The sequence below is a fragment of the Myotis myotis genome, unplaced genomic scaffold, assembly GCF_014108235.1.
Source record: "Myotis myotis isolate mMyoMyo1 unplaced genomic scaffold, mMyoMyo1.p scaffold_m19_p_20, whole genome shotgun sequence".
In the NCBI taxonomy this organism is placed as follows: domain Eukaryota; kingdom Metazoa; phylum Chordata; class Mammalia; order Chiroptera; family Vespertilionidae; genus Myotis; species Myotis myotis.
The window spans coordinates 8,360,083-8,381,543 of record NW_023416325.1 but is presented as its reverse complement, the minus strand read 5'-3'; the positions used below and the strand labels follow the sequence as shown (position 1 = coordinate 8,381,543).

Sequence of the window (21,461 nt, the reverse complement as noted above, 5' to 3'; positions counted from 1 at the left end):
CAGGAAGGCAGCCTTCGCATAATCACCCTAGTGTTAGGCAGGATGACTCCTAGCCTGAGCCTATTAGCTACATACGGTCTGTGTCCCATTGTTTCTGAGTTGCCTAGCAACAATTTGCCTGTCAGAGTATGTTCCACTCTTTCTCAACTACCTGTAAATCGCTTACACTTTAGTATGCAAGAGTTTAGTTTCCTCCACTAATTACTTAATTTCATTTTAGGGAACGGAAGGCTTTGTTTTCCGTTAAAGAAATTTCATGTTGGAAGAAAATATAAATAGGCACCATTTAGTGAGCACCAGCCATGTGTCAGATATTTTGTATACATTATTATACATTATTGTATCCTAGCATTCCCATTTTACGGGTGGAGAAAGTAGGGATCAGTTAAATTAAATAACTTGGTAAGATCACAGCATATTGGACCCAGTCAAGATTTCAACTCAGGTATGGCTAGGTTAAAACACCATGGTCCTTCCACTATACTGCACTTTCTCTGTCCCTTTCCCTCACAAAGGTGAACCCAATTTGGGTACAAAATGATTCTGGATTTAGGAAATGTTCTGAAGAATACTTGGCTCTGGTCAAGATGGGACATAGGTATATGAGGTACTCACATCTCCCCTAAAAACACATCAAAATTACAATTGGCCCAGTCGTGTGGCTCAGTGATTGAGCATCAACCCAGAAACCAAGGGGTCACGGTTAGATTCTTGATCAGGGCATATGCCCAAGTTGTGGGCTCAATCCCCAGTAGGGAGTGTGCAGGAGGCAGCCAATCAATGATGTTTCTCTCTCATCGATGTTTCTATTTCTCTATCCCTCTCCCTTCCTCTCTCTCTAAAAATCAATAAAATATATTTTTAGAAATTACAACTAAACTACAGGACAACCAACATTGAGAACCACCTGAAATCTAGCTGAGTGGAAGTCCTACAACTAAGGATATAAAGAAGAAGCCACATTGAGACTGGTAAGAGGGGCAGAAATGCAGAACAGACTGGTCCCACATCCATGTGTGGCAGATAAAAATTGGAAGGGGTATCTCAACTATGGACCCAGGAGTCCTAGCCCAACACTAGGCCCCCCAGCCCAGAGTTCCAGTACCAAGAAGAGAAGTCCCCATAACTTCTGGCTCTAAAAACCAGCAGGGATTGAGTAAGAGAGAGGGCTGCTGGAGTCCCAGGTGTTCCTCTTGAGGGTCCAGCACATGGACTTACTCGGACTTACTACCTCTGAGCTCCAGCCCTGGGACAGCAGCTCAGAAGGCACCAAGGACATACGAGAAGGAAGTGAATTGTCTAATGCCAGAGAGAGAACTGGAGGGGCAGTTTTGTCCCAGACAGAAGGGCTGGTAGAAGCCATTGTTCCTTTTCTGAGCCCAACCCCCCACAGAGCAGGCAGGCAGGTGCCATATCTGAGTCCCCATCAACCTGGCTATCACTGTTCTCCCCACCCTGGTGACTCCCTGAGACCATGCCCCACCCAACTTGCAGGTTCACCCAAGCTGTCTTCTGTGGCTTTTCCCTACAAGCTGCCTGTCTTGGTTGATGCTTCAGACTTTCTTAAAATCCCTCAAACAAGCAGAACCTGGCCTTGGTGTGCACCTTTCCTCTTTCTAAGTAGCCCCATGCCTGATAGCACCATGCCCAGGACTAATGGCAGCTGGCCTTGATTTGTAGCTTGGCCTCTCCTGGGCATCTTCAAGCCATCTACAGATTGCTCTGTAGCTCATGCCAGCTGGCCCAGGGCAGAACACAGGTGGCAGCAGACCTTAGCCTGCACCTCCTAGGGGCCCCAGCATACCCAGTGGACAGCCTCAGACCTCATTGAAGCATCACCCAACCATCTCCACAAGTGATACACTCAAGGGGCAAATTCAGTGGGCACCGGAGCCCAACTAAGGTAAGTCTTGCTTCATGTAGTGGGCCCCTGAACAGTTGATCCTCCATGGTGGTTGCAGCCAGTTCTTGCAGCCGATTGGTCTGAGGTTAAATCCCTCCCACTGATGTGCCATCAGCAATCACGACTCAACTATAACAGGAGGGTGTACACAGCCCATGGGGGCGGGGAGCTCACCTGGAGTGCCCAGCTCAGGTGAATAGGGAGGCTGTGCCACTGGACCCTACACGACACCTGCTACATAAGGCCACTCTAGCAAGCCCAGGAGACCCAGCAGCTCTATCTAATACATAGAGACAAACACAGGGAGGCGGCCAAAATGAGCGGACAAAGAAATATGTCCCAAACGAAAGACCAGAACAAAATTACAGAAAATAACTAAGCAAAATGGAGACAAGCAATCTACTAGAGGCAGAGTTCAAAACACTGGTTATGAGGATGCTCAAGGAGCTTAGGGGAAGACTGGATGAGCTTAGGACTTCAACAAAGAGACAGGAAACATAAAAACAGAACTAGAAAACATGTTTAAAAACCTACCAGAAACGAAGACTACGTGAACCGAAATGAAGAATACACTGCAGGAAATCAACAATAGAGTAGATGAAGCAGAGGAACAAGTCAGAGATTTGGAAGATAATGAAGCAGAAAACACACAATCAGAACAACAAAAAGAAAACGAGAATCCAAAAAATGAGAATAGTATAAGGAGCCTCTGGGACAACTTCAAGCATAGCAACATTCACATCATGGAGTGCCTGAAGGAGAAGAGAGTGAGCAAGGGGTTGAAAACCTATGGGAAAAAATAATAATAATAATGAAGGAAAACTTCCCTAGCTGGAGAAGGACTAAACATATTACTGAGTACCTAACTCAGTACCTGGCACTTTGATTTGAAAGACACAATGAATAATGATTTGGCTTTACAGGCCTATTCCCGAGGCTGCAAAGGGAGAAGGGTTATATAGACTCTTTTAGGATCATAGATTACACTACTAAGCCTGAATTTTTTCAATGGATTCCCTTGCTTTAGACTTTTGAGTAAACAGATCTAAATTCAAATTCCTGGTTCTTCCACTTACTAAGTGAACAGGTTACTTAAGCTCTTTAAATCTCTTAGGGTTGCTAAAAGGATTAAGTGAGAGAATGCATTTAAAGAGCTTGAACAATGTCAGGTATAGAGTAAGTGCTCACTAAAAGAGAAGCTATTATTACTGAGATGATTTCATAGTTCTTTTTATGCCCAAATGCAGATTAAGTCCCCTTTGCCCTCCCCTATGTATTTTTCACCCTTATCATGCACTCACTTTGAATAAATCTGCTTAGTAAATAAACTTATTATTTTGAGATAGTTATATGGAGTTGTAAGAAATAATAGAAATAAATCCTGTGTGTCCTTTACTCAATTTCCTGGATGGTCACATTTTACTAAATCATGGTATCAGCACCTGAAACTAATATAAAATAATATTAAATGTCAACTGTAAATGAAAAATAAAATTTTTAAAAATCATTTCATAATATTATATATGTTAATGTGAATTTAGGAGAAATCCAAGAAATGATTCATATTCAATATGTGTTTTTATCATCAAAAATAAAATTTAATTTCTGTATATGGATCCATCTACTTTTGTTGGAAATATTTTGTCTACTATTCAATAAAGTAGACTCTTTTTAAAAAATACTTTTAAATTCAGTCTTAATCCTGGGCTGGTCAGTACAGTACAGTATTCTTTCATTATACCAGTTACCACTTATTGAAGAAGTACCATTGGTAAGTATAATTACATTACTACATTTAATCCCCATGACAGCTTCCGTATGTAGCTATTATAAATCCCATTTTACAGACAAAGACATGTAGTTTAGAGACAGGTAAGTAAACTTTCCTAAGACTACTCAATGAATATATGCCAGGATTTGAACCCACTGGGCTAGCAGGTTTCAAAGTTTAAGCTCTAGAATGCTCCTCTGTGCAGCCCCTTCTGCTCTAGCTGCCTCCTGACAGTGAGAACTCAGAGGTGACGGAGAACATAGCCGTGTGTCCTATTGCCTTTTGTAGGGCTGGTTGTTTTGTACCCTAATCTGAATGTCACCATGTCAGAAGTCCTTGACGGCGCCTACTTGGAAAGGGGAATATTATGTCCCAGAGCAGTGAAGAGCTCCATTCAGATACTCCTAAAGCACTTCAGAAAGACAGAGTCTGGTGTGTTTGAGGGACTTCAGGCCACGCGTGTTCTTTCCTTCTGAGCATTGCAAGGGAGCAGCATAAGACCCGCAAATGGACTTGACCTCTCCACTGGGCATCTGGAACTAAAGTGATCGATCCCAGAGCATTATGTGGACCAGACAGCTTGGTGCAGTAGAAAGAGCATAGGATTTTCATTGAACGTTGGTTTGGACGTGTCCTTGACCCAGCATTTTTGTCCTTTCACTGGTCTATGAAATGCCCCGGTAAGAGAGGCGTTACAGGCATGCCAGCCCGAGAGATTGTCCAATAAAGACACAATCAGCGCGGGAATGGGAATCATCAGGAGGGCTTCCTTGAAGAGGCGAGTTCTAGAAAAGATTTTGAAAGTGCCAGACCACTCTTGCCCTGGAAAACACACACACGCCAGCGTTACCCCAGAGGCCACCAGCGAGTCCTCATCCATCCGGCACCCTGGTGGGGCTCGGCCTCGTTGGCTCCCACTGCAGGCCTCTGGGGAGAGGCTGACATTAACTAACAAAGAGATTCTTTGAGAGCCCAGAAAGAAAAGCACCAGCCGGACTCTCCATCTGCCTGCCGGCCGGTTGTGCAAGAGCCGGAGGAGGAAGAGGAGTGGCCGGGGCAGGCGGCTCACAGTGGCCGCAGTCAGTCCCTGGCGATGGATGAGCCAATTGTGCTGACAGGCTGGGCCTCTCCCACAGGTTTTCCCTGGGCTCAGACAAAAGAGGGATAGAGAGCAGGAAAAGGGTGGAGGCCTCAAATAAAAATTAATTAACACTATCTATTTTTCTTTCTTTTTCTAAAGGTAATCTCTTAATCCTAAGAACTGGGATTCGTGTGTGCCCTTTGGTCTATAACCAAAAACGGAAGAGTCAGAAGCCATCATCGTGTTCAAGGTCTCACCTATTAGATTTCTTTCTCTCAATGGCCCTTTGTGTGGGGATCTCCTATGAAGTGAAACAGGCCTTCTAGGCTCTGACTTGGATGAGGCAAAGGTGGCCAAGTTTAGCCATCACCAGGGAAGCTCTGACGTGGAAAGATTGGAAACTGCGAGGAAATTGGCATGCCAGGACTTGGGTTACCAAGGGAAAGGGGACACTGTAATCATTTCTCAACTGCTGTTGAAGTCACTCTTTATCTCAGTGATAGATTTTCTCTGTATCCCATTATGCCCACCTTCCCTCTGTCTCCATCCAGCCACTATTTTGAGGACCAAGAAATGACAGGCCTTGAAATTAGAAGGTTCTTTTTGAGGACTTTTAGTCTAGACTCCTACACAAGGGAGACACGAAAGCCGTGGCTACCCTGGGCTCCACCATCTGGAAGTGGGGAAAAAGAAGGAAGAAAAAGGATGATGGGAAAGGACATATGAAGAGTAGTTGGGAACTGGGAAGTTACTCTCATTATTCTTTACCCAAGTAAATGGCACCACCATCCACTCAGGTGCTCAAGACAGACACTTGTGAGAACATCTCTAATTCCTTTCCCTCATCCCCTCTATGTCCACAGCCAGTGATCCAGGGCCCAGGGGTCCTCAAACTTTTTAAACAGGGGGTCAGTTCACTGTCCCTCAGACCATTGGAGGGCCGGACTATAGTTAAAAAAAAAAAAAACTATGAACAAATTCCTATGCACACTGCACATATCTTATTTTGAAGTAAAAAAATAAAACGGGAACAAATACAATATTTGTATTTGCATGTGGCCCGCGGGCCGTAGTTTGAGGACCCTTGATCCAGGCCATTACAATCTCTTGCCTAGGTTATCGTAACGTTCTTAATTGATCTGCTATGATACGTTGCCATTCTTCAAGCTAATTTACAAATCACAATCAGAATTTTCTTTTTACTACACAACTTAATCATGTTTCCCCCTTGCTTCAATAGCTCCCCGTTGCCTTTAGAATAATTTCCAAATTCCCTCGCACAGTATTCAAAGCCTTCCATGACCACTGAGCTGCTGCCTCTATCCTGAACTAGTGTGATATGTTCTAATTTGCCTCCTGAACTTTGTACATTCTTCCTGGATCATCCTTTTCCCCCGTCTGACTAACTCATATCTGCCCTTCAAGTGTCAGGCTGGTTGCCCCCTCTTCTGGGCAGCTTTCCCTGACCTCTCCTATACTGGACTAGGCACTTCTTCAGGGGGCTCCCATGACCTGTGTACATGCTCCTGCAATGGCTACTACTCCCATTGCCCACTACCAGTGTGTTTTCTAGATTAGTTCTGAAGTGGTTTGTGGAAGTTGAGTGGGAAGGCCTTCTTGATGTTCTAATTTTCATGAACCCAACTATGTGATCAGATTAAAGAGAGAGAGAGAGAAAGAATGAGGAAGGGAGAGAGTGAGAGATTGTTATCTCAGTGGTACAAGCAATGCTGAGTGATGTCCTACTCAGCATCCATCGGCCCACATATGTCCCCACATAGTATCTTAGTGAGATGAATGTGAACCTCTGAGTAAATATGTTTATGTTATTTCACAAGGCCACTAATCATTATCTGCAAGCATCATCTAGGGCAGTGATGGTGAACCTTTTGAGCTCAGCCTGTCAGCATTTTGAAAAACCCTAACTTAACTCTGGTGCCGTGTCACATATAGAAATTTTTTGATCTTTGCAACCATATTAAAACAAAGATTTATATTTTTGATATTTATTTTATATATTTAAATGCCATTTAACAAAGAAAAATCAACCAAAAAAAATGAGTTCGCGTGTCACCTCTGACAAGCATGTCATAGGTTCGCCATCACTGATCTAGTGAGTAAACAGCAATATGATCCAACACTGGAAGAGACACTGCTGATTTTCAAGACACTGGATTTCATTCCCTAATACGGTGTATCGCTAAGGAATTTTCAAGGGTAAAATCGATGCTTATATTTCGTTTTTGCCTTTTTACATGGTTTTAGAATGATCATCTTGGTAAAATACTCTACCAGCCAAGCTTGCCCTCTTTCCCCCGGCAACTGCATCCTTACGTGGCTATTTCAGGAGCTGCCATGCTCTCACCTGACCCAAGGTAGGCCAACCAATACCTTCTCCAAGATTATTACATTTGAAATCCAGATAATTGAGGCCATGTCTCCTCTTGTAGGTAAAGCTGTTAGATGCAAAACTAAAGGGATGTATTTTTCAGCACATGGCAAAAGCTTGTTCGCTGAAAGGAATAGGCAAGATAGAGAAGTGAACTGCGATGGCAAAGATGGATTTAGCAGGTGTGGGCTCCTTGTCACTGGAGGGCTGGGTGGAGGTGGTCAGGGGAGAAGACTACTAACTGGGTGTCTGCTTGCTTGGTGCTGGTCTTAGGCATATGAGGAAGGATGGCTACCCTAGATTAAGCCGAGTCTGTGTGACTAAAGGAGTGTGAGGATACGGGGAGACAAGTAAATATGAAGAAGGAGAATGGCCTCTTAAAGATGGAGGGTGAGTGAGGATGGGAGAGCACTGAGCTCGTTGGCACAGGAGATGAAGTAGAGCGAACAACATTTAAATATTTAACCTAAGAACTAACCTGGGATGGACAGTTAGAAAATGGAGGAAATTAGGCCCCAGAGAAATTAATGACCTCAAAGTTATGCAGCTTCTAAAGCAGCAGAGCCCCAGTTTGAACTGCAATTTGTGTGACTCTAAGGTCCATACTTATCAAATATCTGGTCTAATCCCATCGTATTACAGAGGAGGACAAGGAGGCTTTAGTGGTGAAGTGACCTGCCTGGGGACATCAAGATATCCCAGTAAAACCAATCCTAGAACCACCAAAACCCAAATACTCTTTCCAGGCAATTCATTGCTTTCCATCATAATCAGAGAGGAAGGGGGCAGTTACTGAAGCCTTACAATTGCTCTGAAAGAGCTTCCTCCCTCATCTGTGCCCCATCATCTCCTTGGTAAATACGAAGGATATTGACAAAGTGTCACTGGAGTGTGAGACACTTGGAAAATACAAATCCTTCTATTAGGAGAGTCCGAGCAATTATTTACTTGTCAACGTAGAAGGGCAGGGCAGGATTAATTAGAGCTAAAAGGATCAGGGTAAAAATACAGGTGTAATTATTATTATAATGGCGATAATCTGCAGATTCTATGTAGATATTACTCCACCCTCAAGTGCCTAACCTGCTAGAGCAGGGAATAAGCCAGTGGCGAAGGTGGGGATGGAAAGGAGAGAGGTAACCGGCATAGTGAGGGACCAAAGACAGAAAACCAAATGGGAGAAAGAAAACAGGCTGATTTGCTAGTGATGAAAGGGTGAAGATAGTCTGACAGGCAAGACATTTGATAGTAAGTCATAAGTATTTGTACCAGGAAAGATCTTTCAATGGCGCCCACATTGCCACTTCTCTTATTAGAAACTAAAGACAAGAATGTTAAGCAGACTGCCGAAGATTACATAGCTTGTCAGTGGCAGGACTTGGACTAGAATTTGGGTCTTTTTGCACTTAGTTCTGTGCTAGTCTAATAAAAGCCCAGAGAGAATGCCCCAGATTGGAGAAGAAAAGACATTGAGATATAGGTCAAAGGGGCTAGTTCACTAGGATCAAATGCCCATCTTTGTTTTCCATTCACACCCTCCCCCCAAAGCAGTTCAAAAAAAATATCTGGGCTTGCTCTGAATCAAACTGGCTTATGAGAGAGGTGGAGAAATTATTGGCTTATGAAAAGGTCATGTGGAGCTTTTTGATTTTTTCCAGAAGTTAGAAGCCATATGACTGGAGAAAAAAAGTAAAAGACATCATGAACACACACCTTCTAGTAATTGTGCACACAGTATATGCTAATTTCACACCATTTTGCATCTAAATCTCACAATATAAAGGAATAATAATTGTTATCCCTATTTTACATATTTTGGAAAACCGAGGCTTACATGACTAACTAGATAAGTGGCAAAGCAAGCTGTGAACTCAGATTCATCTGTCTTCATATCGTATGGTTAGAATGTCTGGCCCTAGGCAAAAAGAAAAGAAAAAAGGAAAAGCAGACAGAACTCATTCATCTTTCCCACAAGGCATTTTTTACAATTATAATAACCGGAATTTTAAAAATTATTTAGCCTTAATCCTGCTCCACTAACATAGAAATTTGCTATTTTTCTCTATTCTTTGTAAACTTTGTGCATATGGACACATAAGCTCCCAGACTGGCTTCTCTGCTGATATCTGGTCTGTGCACGGCTGTCATGGCCATAGGCACCTCTCCCTCAAATGCAATTCAATCTGGCCGTTCCCACCCTGGCCCAGCATCCTGCCTTTATTGAAACTCCCTCAGTTGGACTGCAGGACAGGTCTCCCAAATCTTATGGCATGCTTTCTTCCTCCTTACTCTCTAACTCATTCCTCACTGGCATCCTCTCATGTTTTTAAACACACATGATCCAATCTTGGCACGTGCTAGTCTCTCTGCCCTAAACATTGTTCTCCACTCTTAAATCAAGCATCATCAGGTCTCTCCTCTGCATATCCTTAGGATTACATGTACCTCTCTTCTCGGCAGCACTTCCCACAGAAGTGACATTCCTGGAGTTGTTGGGTTATATGATGAATACCCGTCTCCCCTGCTATGTTGCAAGTGTGGTAAGGACAGGAAGTCTCTCTCATTGTATCACCACTTTGTCTTTGATTCCTACTATAGAGCTTGGTATTTTTACCAGAGAAGAGGTACCGCCCAGACCCCCTTCAAGGAAGAACTTGCTGCCCATCTGGGGAGCAGAACCAGCCATCACCTTCCAGCTGTCAACAACTGGAATCTGCCTCAGTGGCACAGAGGGGCACCTCTGAAAATCATCCCCTTCTTGAGGCAGTCCACATGGGCTGACTGAGTAAAGTGGGCATCGTTGTTGAATGATGGCTCCCAAAACATATGTTCATGTCCTAACCCCCAGGACCTGTGACTGAGACCTTATTTGGCAAAGGGGTCTTTGCAGGTGTAATTAAGTTAAGGATTTAGAGAGGAGATCGTTTTTGGATTTAGAATGGGGTCTAAGTCCAGTGACAGGTGTCCTTGTGAGGAAAAGGCAGAGAGGCAGAGTTGAGACTCAGACACACAGAGGGGACGGCCATGTGGAGACAGAAGCAGAGAGTGGAGTGATGCCACCACAAGTCACAAAAGGCCTGGAGCCACCAGCAACTGAAAGGCAAGGAAGAATCCTCCCCCCAAGAGCCTTCAAAGGGAGCACGGCCTGCTAACACCTTGATGTTGGACTTCTGATTCCCAGGACTGTAATCAGTCATGGCACAGAGGCAGAAGGCCAGCATTTGGGCCACCGTGTCATGTCCCTGATGAGCTGTCCCTGCTCCAGAGTTCACTGCTGGGTCCTGAGGTCTGAATCATGTTCAACTTTTTCATCTCCCCAGTCTTGCTTTCTTCCTTCCTCTTTTAATAAATGTTGAACTCTAATCACTGTCTCCCACTCCAAACTCTGTCCTCATTGACGGCTTCCAGAGATCCCAGCATGACACGCTATAATAAGGTATTTGTTAAATAAACAAAATTAACAGGGAGTTCCTGGAAGGTAAAAACTATGCATTATTCCATGTTTACAACCTTAAAGCTTAGCACGGCGTCTCAGACATAATATATGTGCAACAAAAATTTGTTAAAGGAAAGAAAGAATGCATGAACATATAAGTCGATTGAGTAGAAACCACAGATTGAAATGAATTTTGTAAAATACTTTTGCATAATTCTTGTGAGCCTCCTCTTGGGAAGGAAGGAAGGGAGGAAAGAGGGAAGTGAGAGAGGAAGGGAGGAAAAGGGGAGAGATTGATTGATTGTTGCTTGCTGTGTCGTGAACTCAGCTAGGCATTGTCATCAGGCCTCTGTGAGGGTGGGTGTGGAGAGGACACAACCTCTACCAGGACAGCTTTTCCCCTGGAGGGCAACATTTTTGTTCTCGCAGAACTCAGACTCTCCCTAGAAACATGCAGAAATCATTTCGCGACCCTGCCCCCGGCCATTCTGACATCAATCCTAATGGATGAACATTTTTCGTGTAAAGAGGAAAAATAAAACAGAAGGGACAAGTTCAAACAAGGCAGTGGAATGTGTGTAAAGGAGAAAGAATTGCCTCTATTTTCAACAGTTGAAAAGTCTCCCGAAGGAGACGGGGTTTCAGAACCACTTTCCCTCACAGAACATTTCCGGGGAACAGGGTGTAGAGTCATCCTCTGGCGGCGCCTTCTTTTTTAAAAAAAAATATAAAAATATGTTTTTATTGATTTCAGAGAGGAAGGGAGAGAGAGCAATAGAAACATCAATGATGAAAGAGAATTATTGATCGGCTGCCTTCTGCATGCCCCTACTGGGGATTGAGCCCACAACCCAGGCATGTGCCCTTGACCGAAATCGAACCCAGAACCCTTCAGTCTGCAGGCTGGTGCTCTATCCACTGAGCCAAACCAGCTAGGGCTGAAATGCCTTCTTTTACAGGTGAAAACACTGAAGCTCAGAGAGAGCAAACAATTGGCACAAAATCTCCTTACTAAGTTGTGGAGAGCGGCTACAGTGTTTGGACAGGTTCAAGCCTCGGACTAATGAGAAGGCACGGTCCTCTCATAGCAAAGCCACGAGCAAGTCCCAGCTTGGAAGGCAAAGCCCTCCCAGCACAGTTATAGCCAAAGGCTACAGTTGTAAGCTTGACCTGATGGTCCGAACCTGTGGTCCCAGTTGGCTGAGTGGTGTGGGCTGTGGGAGGTGCAACAAGTGCTGCTAAAACAAAGCTTGATAGAGTTCAGGTGCATGTAATTGAGTAGATGCGAAACCCATGAGAACATTGTAAACATCTTGACCACGCCCTTACTTTGCCTCGTGGAATCTGGCTATAAAATAAAGACGCGGCTTGCAGGCTGTGGTGCTGTCTCTCCATCCGAGGGCAGCCCCAGCTCTACTCTCTTGTCTGTCTTCTTTAATCCTTCACCGCCCCCGTCAGGTTCACCCCTGGCCTTGCTGAGCACAGCACACTAAGTTAATGGCCAAGACCAGGCCAGAACCTTCAAATTCTTTTCAATAAATTTTTGATTGGGTGACAGAGAGAAAGGAATGAAATGGGGGGTGGGGGAGAGGAAATGGAGGGGCTGCTGGCAAAATGAATGGGGTTTTAGCATATATAGGGGGGAATATATATGGCTTGGTGCTTTGATTATACCAAATTTTCCCTACAACAACTGTGAGACAAAATCTACTAGCTTCGTTTTATCCTCTAGGATAGTCACTCACACACTGGGCAAATTTCCCTAATAAATGGTAGACCTAGGGAGGATTCAAACTCTGGTCTGACTCCAAAAGTCATACTGGTCCAGGAGAGCAGGTTACAAGAGAGATTCAAGTGGAAAAGTCAGTTGAAACCACACTCCTCTCCTCCTTCTACCTTCCCCATACCTTCCCTTCCCCTCCCCACGCTCGTTCCAGATGCCTCTTATAAGCTTTGAGTCTCATAATCTCAGGGCTCCTCTCCTGCAGTACAAATCTCACAGCACAAACAGGTAAACACCTGGCCCTCAATGGCGTTGCCTGGAGGGAAGACGAGCCAGGGGAACAGGTGTTACTGAGATGCTCGGTGAGAAAATAAAAGAGGCTCTGATCCAGGGATCTTGTGTCTGGATAGACAAACATAAACACATAAAAATTTAACAAAAGTCATCTGCTCTAGATCTCTACTGTCTGTTTTCCTAGAGTTGTCTGCACCAATAATAATGGCACTACTAGTGAAACTAGCCACAGTTATTGAGTGCATCCTCTATTTTAGGCCCGGGACTGAAGGATGGGTGCCTTCACGCAGGCGCAGGTGATGCTGCATTCAGTCAGCTTCTTTCCCAGAGAGCGAGGCAGTGATGGGCATGTTGAACAGAGCACAGGTGAGCCGGCTCCTCACTTGTAGGCAGTGATGCAAAGTCACAGATGGAGGAAGTCTACAGAAACAGGAGCTTTCTCAGCGGGACACGATTCCCTGTTAGCCGAGCTGGTAACCTTTCCCATTTCTCACCATGGGATTCTCCTGGAACGAGGCTAATTACTGTGTCAGCCCTCCATTGGCCAAAAGTATGAAGATGCTAAGCCTGCCAGACGGTCTCCCGTGGCTTCCCCTGCTGCTCCAGCCAGTGACAGCTTAATGTCCCATTAGCGAGAGCCATACACTGAGCTGGACTCCCAGTGCTGGGCCACGGGGGTGGGGGGGACCTCAGAGTGGCCTTGAGGTGGGTGGGTGGGGTATGACGGAAAGAGAGGAGACTGAATGGGACCCCCTACCCTCATTCGCTATTTCTCCCCTCCCCCTCCTCGTAATAACATGGATGGAATGCCTCCCTGACTGCACTCAGTGAGCACGCACTGAGCACGGGCCCTATGCTAGGCAGTCACTGCTCCCGGCACAGACAGCACCCCTGTGCTCACGCCACGCCTCCCTCTGGAATGCCTTCTCCCTTCTCCACAGCATCCCAATTGCACTGGTTCATAGGTTGACCTACGAAGTTACACTGACATAGTTCTAAGTAAGAACCTTCACAATATGAGTAACCTGAACGTGGAACTGGCTGCCTTGTAAGGGAATGAGTTCCCTGACACCACAGGTGCTCAAGCAGAGGTTGGGCAGTGGGTGATGGGGGGTGACATAAAGGACGTTCAGACATTTGAAAGAGGGCCTGACGGAGCCTCAAAAACCTTCCGACTAAAATTCTCTGACTCCATTCAGGTCGAACCACGTGCAATTGCCACTCTTCCTCTCTCTGGCCACGGACGCCTCTTTAATATATGAGAGCACTCCAGTCCATTCTCGGTCCTCTGCACCGAAGGAGGAGCCATAACAACACAAAGCATCCCCATGAATAGCACGTTGTCAAACCAACTGGATTTGATCACAGAGAATGTTTGGTTTGGGGCCATCTCATGAGCATTTGAAGGCCTTTCTTACCTCATTGGCTCCCATGCTGTGTATTAATGTTGCAAGAGAAAGACTACCCATTAATAGCAAGACCTGCCCACATTCCTGGCAACTACCCCATCTGGCTCAGTGGCTGAGAGGGCTCTGCGCTGGGCTCAATTCTGAGCTAAGGGGAGTGTCACTTTTTCGGGGAGATCCATGCCAAGGGACCACTGGGAAGGTCGAGGTGGGCTGTGTTGGAGACAACCCCAGAAGTATGTATTGCCTGATTGAATCTGTGGGGTTCTTCAAACCCTTAATAGGGGGTAGATGCAGTTTGAAATCCTTCTCAGAGCGTGGCCCTAGACTTGGGTCAGCTCCATTCATGAAAAGCAAATACTCCTTCTGCACACGCTTCCAGTGCAAAGGTCCACTCAATGAATGGGAGGAATGGCAAATAGAAAAGCAAGGAGCACACGTGTGTGCACACACAGCTTTGGGTCACTGTTGACTTTTAAACTGAAATGAACTTGATCCGTAAAACCAACAGAAACTCAGACTAAAAAACACACACACACACAGCATATCCACATTAAAAAAAAAACAGGTTTTCAATGGAAAGAACACATTTCCTTCATCCTTGTCCAGCATTGCTGCTATCTTTGGCACTGCGTAGGGAGTCTAAGTGATGTCATGCTTAAGAGAGTTGGCTCTGGAATCGAACTTCCTGAGTTCCAATCCTGGCTCTGTCACTTACTGGCTGTGTGACTTATGGCAAGTTACTTTACCTCTCTGAGCCTCAGTTTTCACATCTACAAAAAAAAAAAAGATGCGGATGATAATAATAGTATCTACCTCGCGAAGTATTGTGAAACTTAAATGTCAAGTACTTAACATGATGGCAATCATATGGTAAATACTCAATAATTTCTAACTAAATGAAATACTCAATTTCTTATTATTATGTAATATTATAACAGTTCTTCTTCTCACAATGGGAAAGCAAATCCTAGGTACTCTGGAAGGATAGGTGGGGTAGTGAAGGTGAGTGGATTTTTTTCTGATAGTTTCAATGACAAAATGTGGAGTCGAGGTAGTTGATCAGAGCTGTAGTTGTCAACACTTGCTGCTCACTGGAATCTGCTGGGGAGCTTTTTCGACAAAGACTGGCTGTACCCAGGCCAAGTCCATAGTAATACTTGGGAGGGAAGCCCAGCCGCCATAGTTTCAAAAGATCCCCAGGTGATTCTAGTGTGTGGTGAGGGCTGTGGTCCGCTGGGCTAGATTCTTGCTACTGGAAGTGTGGTTCAGAGTCGGCAGCACCGACATCACCCGGGAGGGTTAGCGATGCAGAAGTGGGAGGTGGGAGGGTCAGCTCCCACCTCGTCCAAGACCTACTGAATCAGAAGCCGTGTTTCAACAAGATCGCCTGGCGGCTCCCATGCCCACTGACAGTTGAGGAACACTGGAGTAGAAGACAGCCAAGTTTCACTTCTTGCTCTGCAGTAGGTGTCCCATAAACACCAAATGAAATAATGGCCCAGTTCTCTGAAGTCCCAGAGACGTTCTACCCACAAAGGCTTTTGGAACCTGGACCAGGAGGGATGCCATCAGAGCCAAAACCTGCTCCTCCCCCCAGGCATGGAAACCTTGACACAAGCACACCTGTGCTCGCAGGCCAAGGGTAATTAATTAGCGGGGTGCCCCTGGCACTGAGCCTGCTGGTGCCAAGGGCAAGGGATGATGGGAAGTGACATAGATTGATAGAGACAGAGAGTAAAAGAGATAAGATAACTTTGTTTTCCTGAGGTCTCTGTGAACTCTGGTTTTGACAGTTTGTGCTGTGGATGGCTCATGTGAGTCAGTCGCACTGAGCGCTGGCAGCCTCAATGAGGTGTGCTCCCATCCCACAGGGATCCTGAGCTCCTGTGTACTGTTCCTATTTTCCCTCCTGTCTCTTTCTTCTCCATTTAGAGTTCAGCTTTGCACTCCTACCAATCCCAATTCCTCCTGTCCCCCTAGTTCACCTCCCAAATCCTCTCTCTCTCTCTCTTTATTTTTAAATATATTTTTATTGCTTTCAGAAGGAAGTGAGAGGGAGAGAGAGAAACATCAATGATGAGAGAGAATCATTGACTGGCTGCCTCCTGCACACCCCCTACTGGGGATTGAGTCCGCAACCCGGGCATGTGCCCTTGGCCGGAATACAACCCGAAACCCTTCAGTCCACAGGCCGATACTCTATCCACTGAGCCAAACCAGCTGGGGGTCCACCTCCTCTTAACCTGAGTTTCCTAAGCACCTCCTTTACGGGCTGGTGAGTGAGGCCCTGTTCTGTGTGGCGAGAGATATCAAGAACCCAGGGATGGCCACCATACAAAAAAGCATCAAATATTCAAAACTAAGTATCAACATATCCTAGTCACTATGCAAATGGGAACTCGCCAGACCTGGGGATGAGCACAATAAACAAAAGATTAGCAGGCTTCCAGAACTTGGCAACCCGGCTGAAAAAGCCCACTGGGAACTAAACCAGGCTCCTTGGGCAGGGATAGAGCACTCCACTTAAAAAAAAAAAAATTGAACCAAAGGACTTGTATGCATGCATATAAGCATAACCAATGGACACAAGACACTGGAGTGTAGGGGAGGCCGGGAGAAGGTCAAGGGGGCCGGGGGAGGAGACATATGTAATACTCTTTGTAATACTTTAAGCAATAAAACAAAATTTTAAAAAAATGGTGAAATATACACAACATAAAATTTGCCATTTTAACCATACAGTTTTGTGGCATTAAACACATTCGCACTGTGTGCCACCAACACCACCATCCATCTCCAGAAAGTTTTCATTTTCCCAAACTGAAACTCTGTCTCCATTGGACACTAGCTCCCCTCCCCATTCCTGGAACCTCTAGTCTACTTTCTGTTTCTGAGAATTTGTGTCGTCTAGGGACCTCATAAGTGGAATCATACAACATTTGTCCTTTTGTGATTGGCTTATTTCACTTCATGTCTTCAAGGTTCATCCACATTATAGTTTGTCGGAATTTCTTTCTGATTCTACCCAGCATCATGCCACTCTGAGAGACAGTGAACAATCCTTTATCTAGACCAGGTCCTGCTGTGTGGTGGGGAGAGGACATAGGGAGGCATACAACTAGTCTCAGCTTCATCGACAAAGGCAATCCACACAAGAAATGGTTCCTGGAGGAGGGGTGAGAGCCTCCATCTATGAATGTAATTGGAAAAGACTGAGGGGTGTGGAGAGCGGCTACAGCGTTGGGGCAGATTCAAGCCTGGGACTAATGAGAGGGCACGATCCTCTCATGGCAAAGCCTTATGGCCCGAACCTGTGGTCCCACGTGGCTGAGTGATATGGCTGCGGGAGGTGCAGCAAGTAAACAAAGCTTGATCAGGTGCATGTAATTGAGTAGATTGGAAACCCACGAGAACGTTGTAAACATCTTGACCACGCCCTTACTTTACCTCGTGGAATCTGGCTATAAAATAAAGACTCGGCTTGCAGGCCATGGCGCTGTCTCTCCATCAGAGAGGGCAGCGTCTCACCTAGCGCCCGGCTTTATTCTCTTGTCTGTCTTTTCTAAACCTTCACTGAAATCTACCCCGCCCTCGCCCCCTCGCCCCCCCCCCCCCCCCCCCGCTCCCTCAGGTTCACCCATGGCCGTGCTGAGCGTGGCCCAGAGGGGGAAATGGGACCCAGAAGTGCGTGTGAAGCTAGTGGATGTGCATGTGGGTGATAGGAAGCCTCCTTCTACAGTTAGCTTAGCTTCCGAAATTCCATCCGCACATGGGTCAAGCATGCAGGGCTGCCTCTGGGGAGAACCATTTGTTCTAGAACACTGGTTTGCAAAATGTCATCCCTGCCCTCGGGCTATTCTCAGCCTGCTGGGTGGCTGTCCTCTACGTGTTTGCATCTGGGTCTGTTGCTGACTTTGCTTGACTCAGTCCCTCCTCTCTCCCTGTCCTCACCCCAGGCCCCTGCTCACAGGGTAATCCAAGGCAGGGCCTGGGACAGAGTTAGAGCCCCCAGTCTTCCCGGAGCTCACGTGCTCATGTCTCAGGAAGGAGCCAAATGGGAAGTTTATTCCTCTTGCTCAGAGTCTCAGAATAAGATGTCAGAGCTGGAAGGAACTTCACCCGTGCCATGCCCTCATTTCATTGAGGACATGGAGGCCCAGCAGGGTGGGGTATCTTGTCCAAAGTCACACAGACGAGCAAAGACAAGAGTCTGGGTCTCTGCTGTCTCCTCAAGCTTCGGTTTCTTCCTTTAGTTCTGATGCTTCAGCAACAATGACTTCTCCTCCCCATCCTTGCCAGCCTTCAGGCCCACCTACCCACTTACTACCTCTGCCCAGGCCTCCAGGGTTGAAGATGGGAAAACCCGTTTCAGAGGCAGCCTGTGAAGCCTCACCCCCAATCATTTCCTATTTGTCCCACTCTCTCCAGGTTGCCCCTTCTCCCTTACCCTCTGGGGCCCCTCTTTTGTTAGGATTGCTTACTTTTTCAACCCAAACTGCTTCGAGGCCTTGGGCAAACCATCTGCGTAATAAAATCCCAACGAGACTAAGAAATTAATGAGCAAATTGAACGGTGCCCCATAGAACTTGAAATACCTTTGCTATGGAATACGCCCCACCCCCCTCTTTACATACTGTTATTTCTAGGCCCCCCCCCTCCACGGCCCTCTTGTTTCCGAGAAATGACTGAAATGCCCTAAAAGGGACAGCTCAGGATTTGTAATTACTACTCTATTGATTCAGACAAGTTCTTACCTTAGGAATTTTGGATTGATGGGGCAAAAAAAAAAAAATAATAAATTTTTTTTTAAAGTTCCAACACACCTCCTTTAATCTCATTAGTGCACATTCAACAGACAGGCACGGAGGCTACCCTAAGGGGTGGGGGCCTGGCCAGGCAGACACTTACATGGGGCAATTTCCTTCGCACCTGGAGATGAGAAATCAGTGTGTCAGGCCTCGCTTTGAAAGACAGGAAGATTGGTGATAAAGTCAGACTTGCATTGAGAGAAAGGACACATTCCATTCCCTCCCGGGGAGGGAGCAGCAGCTGATGGAAACTGGGAGTGGAAGGAAGCAGGAGAAAGAGAGACAGAGCAGGCATCTCAAACAGTGCATACCTCCCAGGAAAGAGCAGGGATTAAAGCCATCGAAACGAGTCAAGCTGCCCCTCCTCTCCGGTCCCTAAAGCCTCCGTTGGCCACATGAGCTGTCCTCAGCAGAAATTACGAAGAAGCCCTCAGCCTTTGCCGGTCCTGCTAAGAGTGAAACCAGTATCGCACTTGCTCCTCCTGTCCGTGTATCTCCGTGACTCTCAGCAGTAGCTACAAGAATCTGGCCCTGGAAGCGTTAACTTCTGACTGAGAATTGGCAAATCTTTATTTTGTCAAGTCATGATGCTAAAACAAACCAAGATGAAGGGAAAGACCAGCAACTGTCCTCACCATGATTTTTTAAGGCATTTTAATAGTAAATGACTGCATAATGCTCTTTACATAGCTCTTAATTTTATCATATTGGCGTGGGCCCAGGGAATAAAGACCTAAAATGCCTTTGGATAACTGAAAAGTTCATTTCCTAATCCAGCCCCTCCCCCTGTCTCTGATCTGCTTCCCTCCTCTGAAATACGCCCCTTAATCCATCTCAACAAACCAGAGTCTCCTCACCTCTGCACCCTTTGAAATGTCCTCTCTCTGGTAACTCTTGCTCATCCTCAGCTCCTCTTCTCCAGACCCTGCCCCTCCTCTGCAGACAGAGGGCCACTGTCCTCTGTACCTTTCTATACAATCACACTTGTCCCCTTACCCATGGGTCTGCTCTCCTCTCTCTCAGTTACCCGAAGTCAACGGTGCTCTGAAAATATTAAATGGAAAATTCCAGAAATAAACAATTCATGTTTTCCACTGCACACCATTCTGAGTAGCATGACAAACTCTTGTGCTGCCCTCTCTGTCCCACCCGGGACGTGAATCATCCCTTTGTCCAGCGTCTCCACACTTTAGGCTCTCCCCACCCCTTAGTCACTTAGCGGTGTATTTTCAGACGCTCAATAGTAACCTAAGGCTGCATCACAGTGTCTGTGTCACACACCCCACTTTAGTTCATCGTGTGGGCTATGTATCATCTCCCATCGTCACAGGAGGAAAGGTGAGGACAGTTCAGTAAGCTATTTGAGAGAGAAGACACAATCCATATAATCTTTAGTACAGTATGTTATTATCATTGTTCTATTTTATTTTTAGTTATTGTTGTTAGTCTCCCACTGTGCCTAATTTGTAAGTTAAACTTTATCATAAGTAAGTATGTATAGGAAAAAGAATAGTATATTTGGGTTCAGTACTATCTGTGGATTCTGGCATCCACTGGTTGTCAGGATTGCTGGAATCCTATTGCACTGCAATTCCTTATGCAGTGATGGCGAACCTTTTGAGCTCGGCGTGTCAGCATTTTGAAAAACCCTAACGTAACTCTGGTGCCGTGTCACATATAGAAATTTTTTGATCTTTGCAACCATAGTAAAACAAAGACTTACATTTTTGATATTTATTTTATATATTTAAATGCCACTTAACAAAGAAAAATCAACCAAAAAAATGAGCTCACGTGTCATAGGTTCACCATCACTGCCTTATAGTAACACATCTGCCTCTCTCCCTCTGCAAATTCCTTCAGGGAAGGGGTGATGCTCACCCATCCTCCTGGTCCTATGCATCCTGCAGAAAGTCCCCTCCCCAGCAGAGGTGCTCAGCCACTGGCAGAGGAGGGAATGACTGGCACATGGGCCTCTTAATCCACAGTCCAGGTACAAAGACAACTCCAAAGTGGAAAACAGGGCCTTGGCCCTTGGGAAGTTTACTTTGAGGGAATTGAGTGAATCAAACAGACTTCAGTGAGACAATATAAAGCATTTGGAATCAGTGTGACTCAGATGATGGGCACAATAGCTGAGGGAATTTTAAATGGAGGGGAAGTCATTTCAGGGTGGGGTTTGCCCGAGATGGTTTCATGGAAGAGTTGAGTTTTAATCAGGGCCTTGAAAGAAGTATAGAATTCAAATTGGCAGAGGAAAGCAGGGATAAGCAGGGAAGGGTGAAGAGTAGGAGTGAAGGCCTGAAGGAATTACGCCATGGCAAAAAACAAAACAGGAACTAGTCCCTGGGGTGAGGGCACAGGTAAGAACTAGGAACCAACACAGGAGTTCTGAGATGGGAGGCAGGGTGGGAAGACTGGGACTCGCCAATAGGCGGACCTAAATGCCAAGCAGAGTTAATAGAATTTTATTGCTGGAAATAAATTTTTATTTTCTTTTTATTGGAAAGATTAGGCATCATCTAATCCAACCCACTCTGTTTCACAGATGAGAAAACCAAGGCACAGAGAGGGAGCGTCACTTCCCCAAGGTGGTAGAAATAGCAGCAGCAGCAGGAAAAATCAATGCAATGGCTGACTTTTAGAG

At 45.7% G+C, this 21,461-nt stretch overlaps 1 long non-coding RNA gene across 1 annotated transcript; it reads left to right on the top strand.

Annotated features, from left to right (window-relative positions):
- Positions 1–928: 928 nt before the first annotated feature.
- On the top strand, positions 929–10,493 carry LOC118678276. The gene is made up of 4 exons (XR_004974841.1): positions 929–1,903; positions 4,915–5,005; positions 7,021–7,130; positions 9,743–10,493. It is a non-coding gene; the product is annotated as an uncharacterized LOC118678276 (long non-coding RNA).
- Positions 10,494–21,461: the final 10,968 nt, after the last annotated feature.